This window comes from Gallinula chloropus, assembly GCF_964237585.1.
Source record: "Gallinula chloropus genome assembly, contig: HAP1_SCAFFOLD_313, whole genome shotgun sequence".
Taxonomy (NCBI): domain Eukaryota; kingdom Metazoa; phylum Chordata; class Aves; order Gruiformes; family Rallidae; genus Gallinula; species Gallinula chloropus.
This window is the reverse complement of record NW_028168567.1, coordinates 84,072-98,071: the sequence shown is the minus strand read 5'-3', so window position 1 is coordinate 98,071 and position 14,000 is coordinate 84,072. Positions and strand designations below refer to the sequence as shown.

Genomic DNA, 14,000 nt, shown 5'->3' with positions numbered 1-14,000 from the left:
TGCCCTCGGGAAATGAAGGCTGAGTTGCACAGCTGTCCCCAACCCCAGGTCTTCCACTTTGTCTACAAATGTGTTAACAGAGATCTGCGTGGTGCCATTTGTCACAATGATGACTCCACGTTTTAAAAGCAGCAGCTCGTCGTTGGATTTCTGTTCCTCTTGTTAACGGCTGAAAACATCTTTGTTGGCTGGCATTCCTTAGGAGCCGAGACTGGTCTTAAACCAGGATTGCCCAGTAAAAATCCCTTAGCCACATCAGGCATAGCTTAGAAAACCCCATGTAAATCGTGCACAGGGCCGGTTATGCAGACTATTCCACCAGCGTGTTTGAGCGAACAGCCACAAGACTCTGCTGCAGCATATCATATCGTGGCCCTCGGCAGGTTGTCTGCTGTGGTGTGCAAATGTCTTATTTTTTTTGCACCTGGCCTCTAGCCACATGTCATTTTGATTTATATACGTGTATGCTAGACAAGCATTGCAGTAAACTGGCTGGTGTTAGCTTGGGTTCGACTTGTCCCATTCAGGGCATCAGTTAACTCAGAATTACCTGGATGATTGATTGCATTCTTTCCTGTTTTTTTTTTTGTTTTGTTTTTTTTTTAATTACAGAAAATTGTGGGGGTTTATTATAGACATCTTGCAGCAGTTGCAGGTAGACTGTCAGGGTCGTCTTCTAAAAATATGTTTTCAGCTGTAAAGAATTCAGTAATTATGCATGTGATTTTAACATTCAATATACAAGAATAAGTCTCTTTCGGGTTTTGGCGTATTGCATTTAAGGTCTCTATGGTTTCTCCTCTTTTCCTGTTACAGGTGAGTTCTTGGGAGCTTGTGGTACCTGTAAGAAGGTCGTAGTATTGGCGCTGGTGATTTCATTGCCTTTATCTGAACTGGATGTACTGTTACCTGGGTTAGTGTTTCTATCCATTGGTTTAGACAGCCTTGTGGGTAGGAAGAGGAAGTTGAAAGAAAAGGATGTAGAGAAGGGGCAGAGAAAGAACGCAGAGAACCGAGTTTAGGAGTAAAATGTGTTAGTCTGTCTGCTGGTGCAGGCTCCTCTCAGAAAATGAGCCAAGGAGGTTGGTAAGGTGTTTGTAGTTTTACTGATTTTTTTTTTTTTCCTGGTTTTTGTGGCTATAGGGGTTGGGTGGGTTGGTTTTTTTACAGGGTCTGGGATTTGTGGGGTTAGTGTGGGCTTGTGAGGTTTTTCTGTTGGTTTGTTTTTTTTAACTGGGGTTCTAAGGGGGGGTTTTGGTTCTCTGCCTTTTGAAGGCTTTGGGGTTCTGTGGGTTGCGGGTTTGGGGGAGGGCTAGGGGCTTCTGTGGTGTTTTGAGTTCCCGCAGCTTTTCTTGTGGGGTCTGGGGTTTGTGTGTGTCTTTAATGGGGGTTTGTGGCTTCTTTGGTTTTTGGGCTTTGTGGGGGTTTCTAGTTTGTGGGAATTCTTTGGGTATTTTGGTTTGGTTTTTCTTAGGCTGAGAGGCTTTAGGAGGAAAGCCTGTTCTGAGCGTGGTGTTCTCCTTGTAACAGAAGCAGGGTCTCACTGTGGCATGCCAGCTGTCGTGGCTATCAAGGGAGCTTTTTTGTTTTGTGTTGTTATCAATATTACAAGAGTTCCACTTTGTAAAATGCTTTTGTGATGAGTTCAGGCTACGTCTTGCATCCATTGAAAGCAGTATTTACTGGGGCCGAGTCTTCCTGTTTGGAGCTGAGGAAGGAAGTATGGATTGAATAACAATGTATTGGTTTTTGACCTGCAGATGGTGGAAGAAAGTGAGGAAAGACTAACAGAAGAGCAGATTGAGTCACTTCTCCAGGCAGTCACCAGTCTTCTTCCAGGGGATCCAGAAGAACAGCCAAGAGACTTGGCAATGTTGGCTGAAGACGAAGGTGACCAAACCTTGGAGGCATCTCAGCCCAAAGCTGGCAACGGTTTCGACAGAGGAGAATCGGCTGACAATTTTCTGGGTTATACTTGGCAGCAGTTTACTGTTGTATTGGACATTGTTGTAAAATGCCTTAGAATTTTTATTATTCAGAGGTGATGAGGGAACCAGTTGTTTCCAAGAAAGCGTGGCCAAGGCCACTGTTGTTGTGGCATCTTTCCATCGATGGGGCTGGCAGCAGCTGAGTCAGGGCGGTTGGCTCTTTTTGGGGGACTATGGGGTCTTTACAGGGTCTCTTTTTGGTGGGGTCTAGGGCTTTTGGGGGGGGTTCTCTAAGGGGGGGTGTGGGGTTCTTTGAGGGGATCTTTATGGGGTCTCATTTTGGGGGGGATGTGAGGGGCTTGGGGGCGTCTTTAAGGAGTCTCAGGTTTTTTGGGGGGTGGTTAGGGTTCTTTATGGGGTCTGTTTGGGGGGTCTGGGTTTTTTGGGGGGCTCTTTGTGGGCTTTGGGGAGTTGGGGGGCCCTAAGGGCCTTTTTAGGGGATCGTGGGGGGGCTCTTTGGGGGGGGGGGGTGTCTCTGAGGGGTTCTGGGGGGGTCTCTCTAGGGTCTATTTTTGGGGTGTTGGGGGTTCCTTCGGGGGTCTTCTAGGGGGTCAGGGGCCATGGTGGGGTTCGAGGGCTCTCAGAGGGGTCGCAGTAGGGTTGGGAGGGGGGTTGAATTCGCTGGAGGAGATGGGGGGTTGTTAATGAGCGCAGGTCAGCGGCAGACGGGTAATTAGTGGGGCAGGGGGAGCCGAAAAGGGCCGAGCAGAGGCGGAGAGATACGAGCAGAGGCGGAGAGATACGAGCACTGGCGGAAAGGCCCGAGCGGGGATTCGAACACGGGGGTCCTCGGTGCTGCCGCCTTGCGGACACTCAGCGGTACTGCGCCCGGGTGGCGCAGCGCACGGAAGCCGCCGCGTTCTGCTGCCTCCGTGCACACTCGCCGCGTTCCTGCGCGGGTGCGCGCAGAGCCCGCTGCGTGCGGACTGCGGCCGGGCGGCGCAGCGCGAGCGGCAGGGCGCTTTAACGAGGGACGCCGCCATTGCGGGGCGGCCGCTCCCTCCCGGTGAGGGGGGGGTTCCGCCGCCCGTCGCGGGGTCGGCCGGGGCACTGTCAGGTCCGGGGAACCCCCGAAGGCGATGGGACTCCCTCGGGGGGGCAGATTTTGGGAGGGGGCGCGCGGGGGGGGGGGGTCACTGTCATGTGCGGGGATTCGAAGACGGGGTGAGGTCGCCCATCCGGGCGCTGACCGAGCTGGTACCTGCTTAGCTTCCCGGACGGGGAAGCTGTGAGGTCACCGGACGCTCCCTCCCGGAGAGGCGCCGGTACCCCCCCCCGCCCCCCCCCTCGCGGGATCACTCGGTGCTGCCGCCTTCCGGACACGCAGCGGTACTGCGCCCGGGTGGCGCAGCGCACGGAAGCCGCAGCGTTCCGAAAGTTCCCACCCGGGGAGGCGGGGTTTCCTTCGCCCGTCGCGGGGTCGGCCGGGGCACTGTCAGGTCCGGGGAACCCTCGAAGGTGATGGGACTCCCTCGGGGGGGGTCAGATTTTGGGAGGAGGGGCGCACGTGGCGGGGGCACTGTTAGGTGCGGGGATTCGAAGACGGGGTGAGGTCGCCCATCCGGGCGCTGACCGAGCTGGTACCTGCTTAGCTTCCCGGACGGGGAAGCTGTGAGGTCACCGGCCGCTCCCTCCCGGAGAGGCGCCGGTACCCCCCCCCTCGCGGGATCGCTCGGTGCTGCCGCCTTGCGGACACGCAGCGGTACTGCGCCCGGGTGGCGCAGCGCACGGAAGCCGCAGCGTTCCGAAAGTTCCCTCCCGGGGAGGCGGGGTTTCCTTCGCCCGTCGCGGGGTCGGCCGGGGCACTGTCAGGTCCGGGGAACCCTCGAAGGTGATGGGACTCCCTCGGGGGGGGTCAGATTTTGGGAGGAGGGGCGCACGTGGCGGGGGCACTGTTAGGTGCGGGGATTCGAAGACGGGGGGAGGTCGCCCATCCGGGCGCTGACCGAACTGGTCCCTGCTTAGCTTCCCGAACGGGGCAGCTGTGCTGTGTAGCCCCCCCCCAAGCTCGCGCCCCCAAACGGGGGCCCGGAAGCCCCCCGGCGGCCATTTTTCCGTCGGAGCCGCACGGAGATGGGCGCCGCCATGCTCGGAAGCCCCCCGGCCGCCTTTTAACCGCCGGAGCCGCACGGAGATGGGCGCCGCCATGCCCGGAAGCCCCCCGGCGGCCATTTTTCCGCCGTAGCCGCACGGAGATGGGCGCCGCCATGCCCGGAAGGCACCCCGGCCGCCTTTTAACCGCCGGAGCCGCACGGAGATGGGCGCCGCCATGCCCGGAAGTCCCCCGGCGGCCATTTTTCCGCCGGAGCCGCACGGAGATGGGCGCCGCCATGCCCCGCTCCCTTGCGGGGGAGTATATCCCGGCATGCCCCGCTCCTTTCCGGGGCAGTATATCCCGGCATGCCCCGCTCCTTTCCGGGCAGTATAACCGCGGAGCTGCCACGAGGAGCCTGCCCGTGCTTTCCGGGGCGATGAGGGGGCCCGTCGGGATGCCGGCGCTCCCTCCCGGTGAGGCTCCGGTTCCGCCGCCCGTCGCGGGGTCGGCCGGGGCCGGGCGGTCGGCGGGTCGCGGCGCGAGTGGTCGCGGCGGGCCGGGGGTCGGTGCGGGGCGCGCGGGCGGCGAGGCGCCGCGCCTTCCACCCCCCCCCAGCCGCGGCCGGCCTTCTGCCGGCGCCGGTCCGTGCCGGGACGTGTCTCCGCGGCGTCCGGCGGGGTGTCTGGGCCGGGAGGCGGGGCTCCGCGCCGCGCGGGCAGTGCGCGGAGGGGGTCGCGGCGGGGGCTCGGGGGTGCGGCCGGGCCAGAGCTCCCGTTCCCCGAGCAGCCGGCACGGGAGACACGGGGCACCGAAGGGGCCGGCGGGGCGGGGCGCGACTGGACTCTTCCGGTCAGTCTGAGCGTGTCCGGGCCGCGGGGCTGGCAGGTTTGGGGGGATTTGGGGGTTTGCGTGGGTCTGTGTCTCTCTCTAGTTGCGGCTTGTGGGTTTTCTGTCTCGCGGGGCTGTTTTGGCAGAGGAGGGCTTAGGGCTTCTCTTGTGGCTGCTGTGGCGTTCAGTGGTTATCGGGGGTTCTTGTGGTGTCTGGGGTTTCCGGGTTTGCTGGTTTCTTCGGCTCGGTGGTTATTTTGCTCTGGTCTTTTGTTGGTTTTCTGGTTTGGGTTTCTTTTGTGGTTTTAATTGGGTTTTTGGGGGTTCCGTGGCTCGCGGGGTTTCTATAATTTTTTATGGTAAATGAAAATGGAGCACAGGTTCTGCTCTGCCTTTTGTTTCCTTGTCAGCCTTTGTTGCCCTTGTGAAATGTCCAAGCCCATTGGAGACATTACTGTTTGGCTTGCTATTTGAGCTTTCTTCTTGGATACCTTGTACCCATTAAGTCCCCAAAAGTTTAAGAGTTGGGTGGTTACCCATCCAGAACCTGTTGTCCTTCTTGTGAGTCTTGGTCCTTCCCAGCCCTCCACTGACCCCTGCCCTTTCTTACTACTCCTCTGATTTTTTTTTTTTTTCCCCTTGCCTGTACTTCTCTATTGTACTGTCCTGCTCCCTTTTCTTCTCTCCCTTTCTCTTTCTTCATCTCCCTCTCCCTTTTCTTTTTCTCTCTGTGCTTTTTTCCTGCTTTCTCTTCCTCCTTTTTTCGTCTTCCATCTCTGTCCTGCAGGCCACTGCAGTTACTTTCCTTTTCCATCTCTTTGTCGTGATCTGCACCTGTCTTGTTTTCTCCAAAAATTTCTCTAGCCTGTTGTCTGGTGTTCTTTTTTTTTTTTTTCATTCTATATCTCACTGTCCCAGACAGCAAGCTGGCCCTTGAATATGCTTTATTCTCCATAAATGCAGGTGCTGTTGGCAGCAGTTCATGAAACGAGGGGCATCTCCAGCAGATCCTGCAGAAGACAGAGTTGCTGCCTGAGGAGAGCACGCCTCAAAGTGTGCATCGTCGGATTTGCGCTCGCTAGAGAGTATGGGACGAAGCTGGCATTGGCGTCCTGTCCAGCCAGTGTCAGGTGACACCCACTTTGCTGCGCACTGGTTACAGGAGGATCTAGAGTAATACAGATGTACTTCTCAGCGAAGGCAGCGAAGCAACACTTTCCTTTCAAACGGTGAGGCTGGTAAGGAAAGCGCAGTTTGTCTCTGACTGTCTCTATTCCCTTTGTCTCAGGGAGGCTGAATGAAAATGATGACTTCTTGACTGTGTTATCACACTGGGTGAGTAGGTGTGACATGCTGGAGCTGGATACTGAAGTTGAGTACGTGGTGGAATCGATGGATCTGTGTTTTCTGCATGGAGAAGGTAACCTGTCATTCGTTTATTTTTCTTAAAATGAAGCAAAGGACTAGGGAAGGTGGGTTCTTCTTCACAGCGCAGATTTTGATGACATTGTTGGAGTAGAAATCCATCCAAGGGTGGTCCTAAAGTTGGCAACATCAGTAGCATAACAAGAGAGTCTCATGGTTCCGCTGTAAAGTGGAAGTACAGAAAGCTGTTCAGCTCGCAGAGTGCAGGCCTGTGTGACCTGGGAATCTACTGATGGACTCTGCCTTATGAGGTGAGATATTTTCGATCGAGCAGGGGGAGTCATCGTGACTTAACAATGTGGTAGCTACACTTGTGATGGGCTCCTGCAGTTTTATCAGCTCTCGGACCCCGGAAGGCCTTCATCCTCCCTCCGTCTCTAGGATGAAAAGGCAAAAAATGCCATATTGTGAGGATGATTGAGTACAATTTTCTGCCGCTCCATAAATAACTTTGATACTTAGTATATGTTAGGAGTGCTTGTGGGAGCTTCAGCCTCTTCTCGAAGCAGTCCCGTCTGTCTAAAGCGCGTGCTTTTAAAAACATCTGTGTGTTACATACATTAGGAACTAAAACTGCAGCTTGATTTTCCTCCTCTAGGGCTGATTTTTCATAATTGCTTCACCCCGGTAACAGAAACGGATAGGCCCTGTTTCGTCAGGGTCAGTCCTGACCTCGTTTAAATGCTGCTGCAAAGCTTCAGTGTTTCAGTTTGCAAGCTGTAAAAATACTTTGTTAAAGATAAGAGTGCTTCTTGGAACTTAAGTGGTAGAACCACCTTCTCAATGGTAGCTTTTGCTGGCTTGCTTTTGTGCAATGTACATCTTTGCCATTGTGATTTAGCGTGCCTGATTGGTTTAGCATACAGACATTGGCACCCGCTGAGTTGATAAACAGGTCTTTCTCACTGTGCCATTTTTCCACTTCCTTTAATTGTATCTTTTTCAGTCTGTAACCACAGTTAATGTCTTTTTTTTTTTAAAAAAGCACACTACAGCAGCTTGCTTTGTTCATGTGTTCAAAAGATGTTTGTGGTTGCTTTTCCCCCAGTTGTTGCTTGGTTTTTTTTCCTCTTTAAATGCTTTCTGAAAGGTAGAACTGCATTTCCTTGTAGGGTGCACTTAGACTTTTTCCATGTTATCGGAGTTGTAAGAACATGTCAGTTTCAACACAGAAAAAAGGTCCAGCTTTTGCCACGAGGCTTTTGCCATTAGGGTTTAGCCTAATGTTGCCGAGGAAGCTTTCTTTCTGCTTCCCTCTAAGCCTTACTGTAAAAAAGAAAAAAAGCTGTCATGGGAAAGCCGGTTAAATCGGGCTCGGACCCCAGATTGTCACCGGTTTAATGCAATGAAAGTGTCCTGACTGGACTGAAGCACCCTAAAACACTTTGCGTGCTGCAGCATAAGAATGCAGATGGCTTATCACGCAGTAACTTGGGGATCAGCACCGTTTGCTGCCACTGGCAGAGGCTTTTTTCTTATTCCTTCTGACTGACACGGCCATAGGAGGTGCCTGTTTTGTGGCAGTAGTGCAGCAGCACCATCTCTCGACCCTGCTGCCTCAGACATTGCTTAGCCTCACTGCATTTTGTTTCCTGGTTTTGCTCGGCAGGACAAGTCCTGTTTGGCTGTAATTGCAGGGTTAGAGTGTAATATGAGGAAAGGAGGGTGTTGGCTTAGGAATTTCTGTTCCGCTTGCCACAGTTTTGCCACCAGTATTGCAGTTGGCGAGGTGGCTGTCGGGCGTGGGAATCGCGGGGGTGAGTCTCAGTGTGGGGACAGGTTTGTTGCTGACGCTTCAGCTGTTGGGGTTTTTGAGTTGCTGATGTGTGTTTTCTCATTCTACAGAACCACCTTCATGTTGCGTTCCAGGGAGTGTACTGTGGATGTACAGGAAAGATCTTTCCTGGTGAGACTGTCTATAACCACCGAAGATGTTCGCCAGCTCTGCGCTGAGAAGTTCGAGGTGGACAAGCCGGCAGAGTGCAGCCCGTTTCTTGTTGTCGACGACACCTGGCAGCAGCTGACGGAGCATACCTGCCCTCGGGAAATGAAGGCTGAGTTGCACAGCTGTCCCCAACCCCAGGTGTTCCACTTTGTCTACAAATGTGTTAACAGAGATCTGCGTGGTGCCATTTGTCACAATGATGACTCCACGTTTTAAAAGCAGCAGCTCGTCGTTGGATTTCTGTTCCTCTTGTTAACGGCTGAAAACATCTTTGTTGGCTGGCATTCCTTAGGAGCCGAGACTGGTCTTAAACCAGGATTGCCCAGTAAAAATCCCTTAGCCACATCAGGCATAGCTTAGAAAACCCCATGTAAATCGTGCACAGGGCCGGTTATGCAGACTATTCCACCAGCGTGTTTGAGCGAACAGCCACAAGACTCTGCTGCAGCATATCATATCGTGGCCCTCGGCAGGTTGTCTGCTGTGGTGTGCAAATGTCTTATTTTTTTTGCACCTGGCCTCTAGCCACATGTCATTTTGATTTATATACGTGTATGCTAGACAAGCATTGCAGTAAACTGGCTGGTGTTAGCTTGGGTTCGACTTGTCCCATTCAGGGCATCAGTTAACTCAGAATTACCTGGATGATTGATTGCATTCTTTCCTGTTTTTTTTTTTGTTTTGTTTTTTTTTTAATTACAGAAAATTGTGGGGGTTTATTATAGACATCTTGCAGCAGTTGCAGGTAGACTGTCAGGGTCGTCTTCTAAAAATATGTTTTCAGCTGTAAAGAATTCAGTAATTATGCATGTGATTTTAACATTCAATATACAAGAATAAGTCTCTTTCGGGTTTTGGCGTATTGCATTTAAGGTCTCTATGGTTTCTCCTCTTTTCCTGTTACAGGTGAGTTCTTGGGAGCTTGTGGTACCTGTAAGAAGGTCGTAGTATTGGCGCTGGTGATTTCATTGCCTTTATCTGAACTGGATGTACTGTTACCTGGGTTAGTGTTTCTATCCATTGGTTTAGACAGCCTTGTGGGTAGGAAGAGGAAGTTGAAAGAAAAGGATGTAGAGAAGGGGCAGAGAAAGAACGCAGAGAACCGAGTTTAGGAGTAAAATGTGTTAGTCTGTCTGCTGGTGCAGGCTCCTCTCAGAAAATGAGCCAAGGAGGTTGGTAAGGTGTTTGTAGTTTTACTGATTTTTTTTTCTTTTTTCCTGGTTTTTGTGGCTATAGGGGTTGGGTGGGTTGGTTTTTTTACAGGCTCTGGGATTTGTGGGGTTAGTGTGGGCTTGTGAGGTTTTTCTGTTGGTTTGTTTTTTTTAACTGGGGTTCTAAGGGGGGGTTTTGGTTCTCTGCCTTTTGAAGGCTTTGGGGTTCTGTGGGTTGCGGGTTTGGGGGAGGGCTAGGGGCTTCTGTGGTGTTTTGAGTTCCCGCAGCTTTTCTTGTGGGGTCTGGGGTTTGTGTGTGTCTTTAATGGGGGTTTGTGGCTTCTTTGGTTTTTGGGCTTTGTGGGGGTTTCTAGTTTGTGGGAATTCTTTGGGTATTTTGGTTTGGTTTTTCTTAGGCTGAGAGGCTTTAGGAGGAAAGCCTGTTCTGAGCGTGGTGTTCTCCTTGTAACAGAAGCAGGGTCTCACTGTGGCATGCCAGCTGTCGTGGCTAACAAGGGAGCTTTTTTGTTTTGTGTTGTTATCAATATTACAAGAGTTCCACTTTGTAAAATGCTTTTGTGATGAGTTCAGGCTACGTCTTGCATCCATTGAAAGCAGTATTTACTGGGGCCGAGTCTTCCTGTTTGGAGCTGAGGAAGGAAGTATGGATTGAATAACAATGTATTGGTTTTTGACCTGCAGATGGTGGAAGAAAGTGAGGAAAGACTAACAGAAGAGCAGATTGAGTCACTTCTCCAGGCAGTCTACCAGTCTTCTTCCAGGGGATCCAGAAGAACAGCCAAGAGACTTGGCAATGTTGGCTGAAGACGAAGGTGACCAAACCTTGGAGGCATCTCAGCCCAAAGCTGGCAACGGTTTCGACAGAGGAGAATCGGCTGACAATTTTCTGGGTTATACTTGGCAGCAGTTTACTGTTGTATTGGACATTGTTGTAAAATGCCTTAGAATTTTTATTATTCAGAGGTGATGAGGGAACCAGTTGTTTCCAAGAAAGCGTGGCCAAGGCCACTGTTGTTGTGGCATCTTTCCATCGATGGGGCTGGCAGCAGCTGAGTCAGGGCGGTTGGCTCTTTTTGGGGGACTATGGGGTCTTTACAGGGTCTCTTTTTGGTGGGGTCTAGGGCTTTTGGGGGGGGTTCTCTAAGGGGGGGTGTGGGGTTCTTTGAGGGGATCTTTATGGGGTCTCATTTTGGGGGGGATGTGAGGGGCTTGGGGGCGTCTTTAAGGAGTCTCAGGTTTTTTGGGGGGTGGTTAGGGTTCTTTATGGGGTCTGTTTGGGGGGTCTGGGTTTTTTGGGGGGGCTCTTTGGGGAGTTGGGGGGCCCTAAGGGCCTTTTTAGGGGATCGTGGGGGGGCTCTTTGGGCGGGGGTGTGTCTCTGAGGGGTTCTGGGGGGGTCTCTCTAGGGTCTATTTTTGGGGTGTTGGGGGTTCCTTCGGGGGTCTTCTAGGGGGTCAGGGGCCAGGGTGGGGTTCGAGGGCTCTCAGAGGGGTCGCAGTAGGGTTGGGAGGGGGGTTGAATTCGCTGGAGGAGATGGGGGGTTGTTAATGAGCGCAGGTCAGCGGCAGACGGGTAATTAGTGGGGCAGGGGGAGCCGAAAAGGGCCGAGCAGAGGCGGAGAGATACGAGCAGAGGCGGAGAGATACGAGCACTGGCGGAAAGGCCCGAGCACTGGCGGAAAGGCCCGAGCACTGGCGGAAAGGCCCGAGCGGGGATTCGAACACGGGGGTCCTCGGTGCTGCCGCCTTGCGGACACGCAGCGGTACTGCGCCCGGGTGGCGCAGCGCACGGAAGCCGCCGCGTTCTGCTGCCTCCGTGCACACTCGCCGCGTTCCTGCGCGGGTGCGCGCAGAGCCCGCTGCGTGCGGACTGCGGCCGGGCGGCGCAGCGCGAGCGGCAGGGCGCTTTAACGAGGGACGCCGCCATTGCGGGGCGGCCGCTCCCTCCCGGTGAGGGGGGGGTTCCGCCGCCCGTCGCGGGGTCGGCCGGGGCACTGTCAGGTCCGGGGAACCCCCGAAGGCGATGGGACTCCCTCGGGGGGGCAGATTTTGGGAGGGGGCGCGCGGGGGGGGGGGGTCACTGTCATGTGCGGGGATTCGAAGACGGGGTGAGGTCGCCCATCCGGGCGCTGACCGAGCTGGTACCTGCTTAGCTTCCCGGACGGGGAAGCTGTGAGGTCACCGGCCGCTCCCTCCCGGAGAGGCGCCGGTACCCCCCCCCTCGCGGGATCGCTCGGTGCTGCCGCCTTGCGGACACGCAGCGGTACTGCGCCCGGGTGGCGCAGCGCACGGAAGCCGCAGCGTTCCGAAAGTTCCCTCCCGGGGAGGCGGGGTTTCCTTCGCCCGTCGCGGGGTCGGCCGGGGCACTGTCAGGTCCGGGGAACCCTCGAAGGTGATGGGACTCCCTCGGGGGGGGTCAGATTTTGGGAGGAGGGGCGCACGTGGCGGGGGCACTGTTAGGTGCGGGGATTCGAAGACGGGGGGAGGTCGCCCATCCGGGCGCTGACCGAACTGGTCCCTGCTTAGCTTCCCGAACGGGGCAGCTGTGCTGTGTAGCCCCCCCCCAAGCTCGCGCCCCCAAACGGGGGCCCGGAAGCCCCCCGGCGGCCATTTTTCCGTCGGAGCCGCACGGAGATGGGCGCCGCCATGCTCGGAAGCCCCCCGGCCGCCTTTTAACCGCCGGAGCCGCACGGAGATGGGCGCCGCCATGCCCGGAAGCCCCCCGGCGGCCATTTTTCCGCCGTAGCCGCACGGAGATGGGCGCCGCCATGCCCGTAAGCCCCTCGGTCGCCATTTAACCGCCGGAGCCGTACGGAGATGGGCGCCGCCATGCCCGGAAGTCCCCCGGCGGCCATTTTTCCGCCGGAGCCGCACGGAGATGGGCGCCGCCATGCCCCGCTCCCTTGCGGGGGAGTATATCCCGGCATGCCCCGCTCCTTTCCGGGGCAGTATATCCCGGCATGCCCCGCTCCTTTCCGGGCAGTATAACCGCGGAGCTGCCACGAGGAGCCTGCCCGTGCTTTCCGGGGCGATGAGGGGGCCCGTCGGGATGCCGGCGCTCCCTCCCGGTGAGGCTCCGGTTCCGCCGCCCGTCGCGGGGTCGGCCGGGGCCGGGCGGTCGGCGGGTCGCGGCGCGAGTGGTCGCGGCGGGCCGGGGGTCGGTGCGGGGCGCGCGGGCGGCGAGGCGCCGCGCCTTCCACCCCCCCCCAGCCGCGGCCGGCCTTCTGCCGGCGCCGGTCCGTGCCGGGACGTGTCTCCGCGGCGTCCGGCGGGGTGTCTGGGCCGGGAGGGGGGGCTCCGCGCCGCGCGGGCAGTGCGCGGAGGGGGTCGCGGCGGGGGCTCGGGGGTGCGGCCGGGCCAGAGCTCCCGTTCCCCGAGCAGCCGGCACGGGAGACACGGGGCACCGAAGGGGCCGGCGGGGCGGGGCGCGACTGGACTCTTCCGGTCAGTCTGAGCGTGTCCGGGCCGCGGGGCTGGCAGGTTTGGGGGGATTTGGGGGTTTGCGTGGGTCTGTGTCTCTCTCTAGTTGCGGCTTGTGGGTTTTCTGTCTCGCGGGGCTGTTTTGGCAGAGGAGGGCTTAGGGCTTCTCTTGTGGCTGCTGTGGCGTTCAGTGGTTATCGGGGGTTCTTGTGGTGTCTGGGGTTTCCGGGTTTGCTGGTTTCTTCGGCTCGGTGGTTATTTTGCTCTGGTCTTTTGTTGGTTTTCTGGTTTGGGTTTCTTTTGTGGTTTTAATTGGGTTTTTGGGGGTTCCGTGGCTCGCGGGGTTTCTATAATTTTTTATGGTAAATGAAAATGGAGCACAGGTTCTGCTCTGCCTTTTGTTTCCTTGTCAGCCTTTGTTGCCCTTGTGAAATGTCCAAGCCCATTGGAGACATTACTGTTTGGCTTGCTATTTGAGCTTTCTTCTTGGATACCTTGTACCCATTAAGTCCCCAAAAGTTTAAGAGTTGGGTGGTTACCCATCCAGAACCTGTTGTCCTTCTTGTGAGTCTTGGTCCTTCCCAGCCCTCCACTGACCCCTGCCCTTTCTTACTACTCCTCTGATTTTTTTTTTTTTTCCCCTTGCCTGTACTTCTCTATTGTACTGTCCTGCTCCCTTTTCTTCTCTCCCTTTCTCTTTCTTCATCTCCCTCTCCCTTTTCTTTTTCTCTCTGTGCTTTTTTCCTGCTTTCTCTTCCTCCTTTTTTCGTCTTCCATCTCTGTCCTGCAGGCCACTGCAGTTACTTTCCTTTTCCATCTCTTTGTCGTGATCTGCACCTGTCTTGTTTTCTCCAAAAATTTCTCTAGCCTGTTGTCTGGTGTTCTTTTTTTTTTTTTTCATTCTATATCTCACTGTCCCAGACAGCAAGCTGGCCCTTGAATATGCTTTATTCTCCATAAATGCAGGTGCTGTTGGCAGCAGTTCATGAAACGAGGGGCATCTCCAGCAGATCCTGCAGAAGACAGAGTTGCTGCCTGAGGAGAGCACGCCTCAAAGTGTGCATCGTCGGATTTGCGCTCGCTAGAGAGTATGGGACGAAGCTGGCATTGGCGTCCTGTCCAGCCAGTGTCAGGTGACACCCACTTTGCTGCGCACTGGTTACAGGAGGATCTAGAGTAATACAGATGTA

General features: G+C 55.3%; 2 long non-coding RNA genes across 5 annotated transcripts; both read left to right on the top strand.

The window, feature by feature from the left end:
* Positions 1 to 3: 3 nt before the first annotated feature.
* On the top strand, positions 4 to 2,049 carry LOC311204337. Its single transcript, XR_014618021.1, has 3 exons — positions 4 to 48; positions 817 to 913; positions 1,761 to 2,049. It is a non-coding gene; the product is annotated as an uncharacterized lncRNA (long non-coding RNA).
* Positions 2,050 to 5,966: 3,917 nt separating this feature from the next.
* LOC311204340 lies at positions 5,967 to 10,368 on the top strand. 4 transcript variants are annotated; one of them, XR_014618028.1, is made up of 5 exons: positions 5,967 to 5,981; positions 6,140 to 6,271; positions 8,122 to 8,359; positions 9,128 to 9,224; positions 10,075 to 10,368. It is a non-coding gene; the product is annotated as an uncharacterized lncRNA (long non-coding RNA). The 4 variants fall into 4 exon arrangements; XR_014618029.1 differs by lacking the exon at positions 5,967 to 5,981 and having other exon boundaries at positions 6,091 to 6,271; XR_014618030.1 differs by lacking the exons at positions 5,967 to 5,981; positions 6,140 to 6,271 and adding an exon at positions 6,922 to 6,936.
* The last annotated feature ends 3,632 nt before the right edge of the window (positions 10,369 to 14,000 follow it).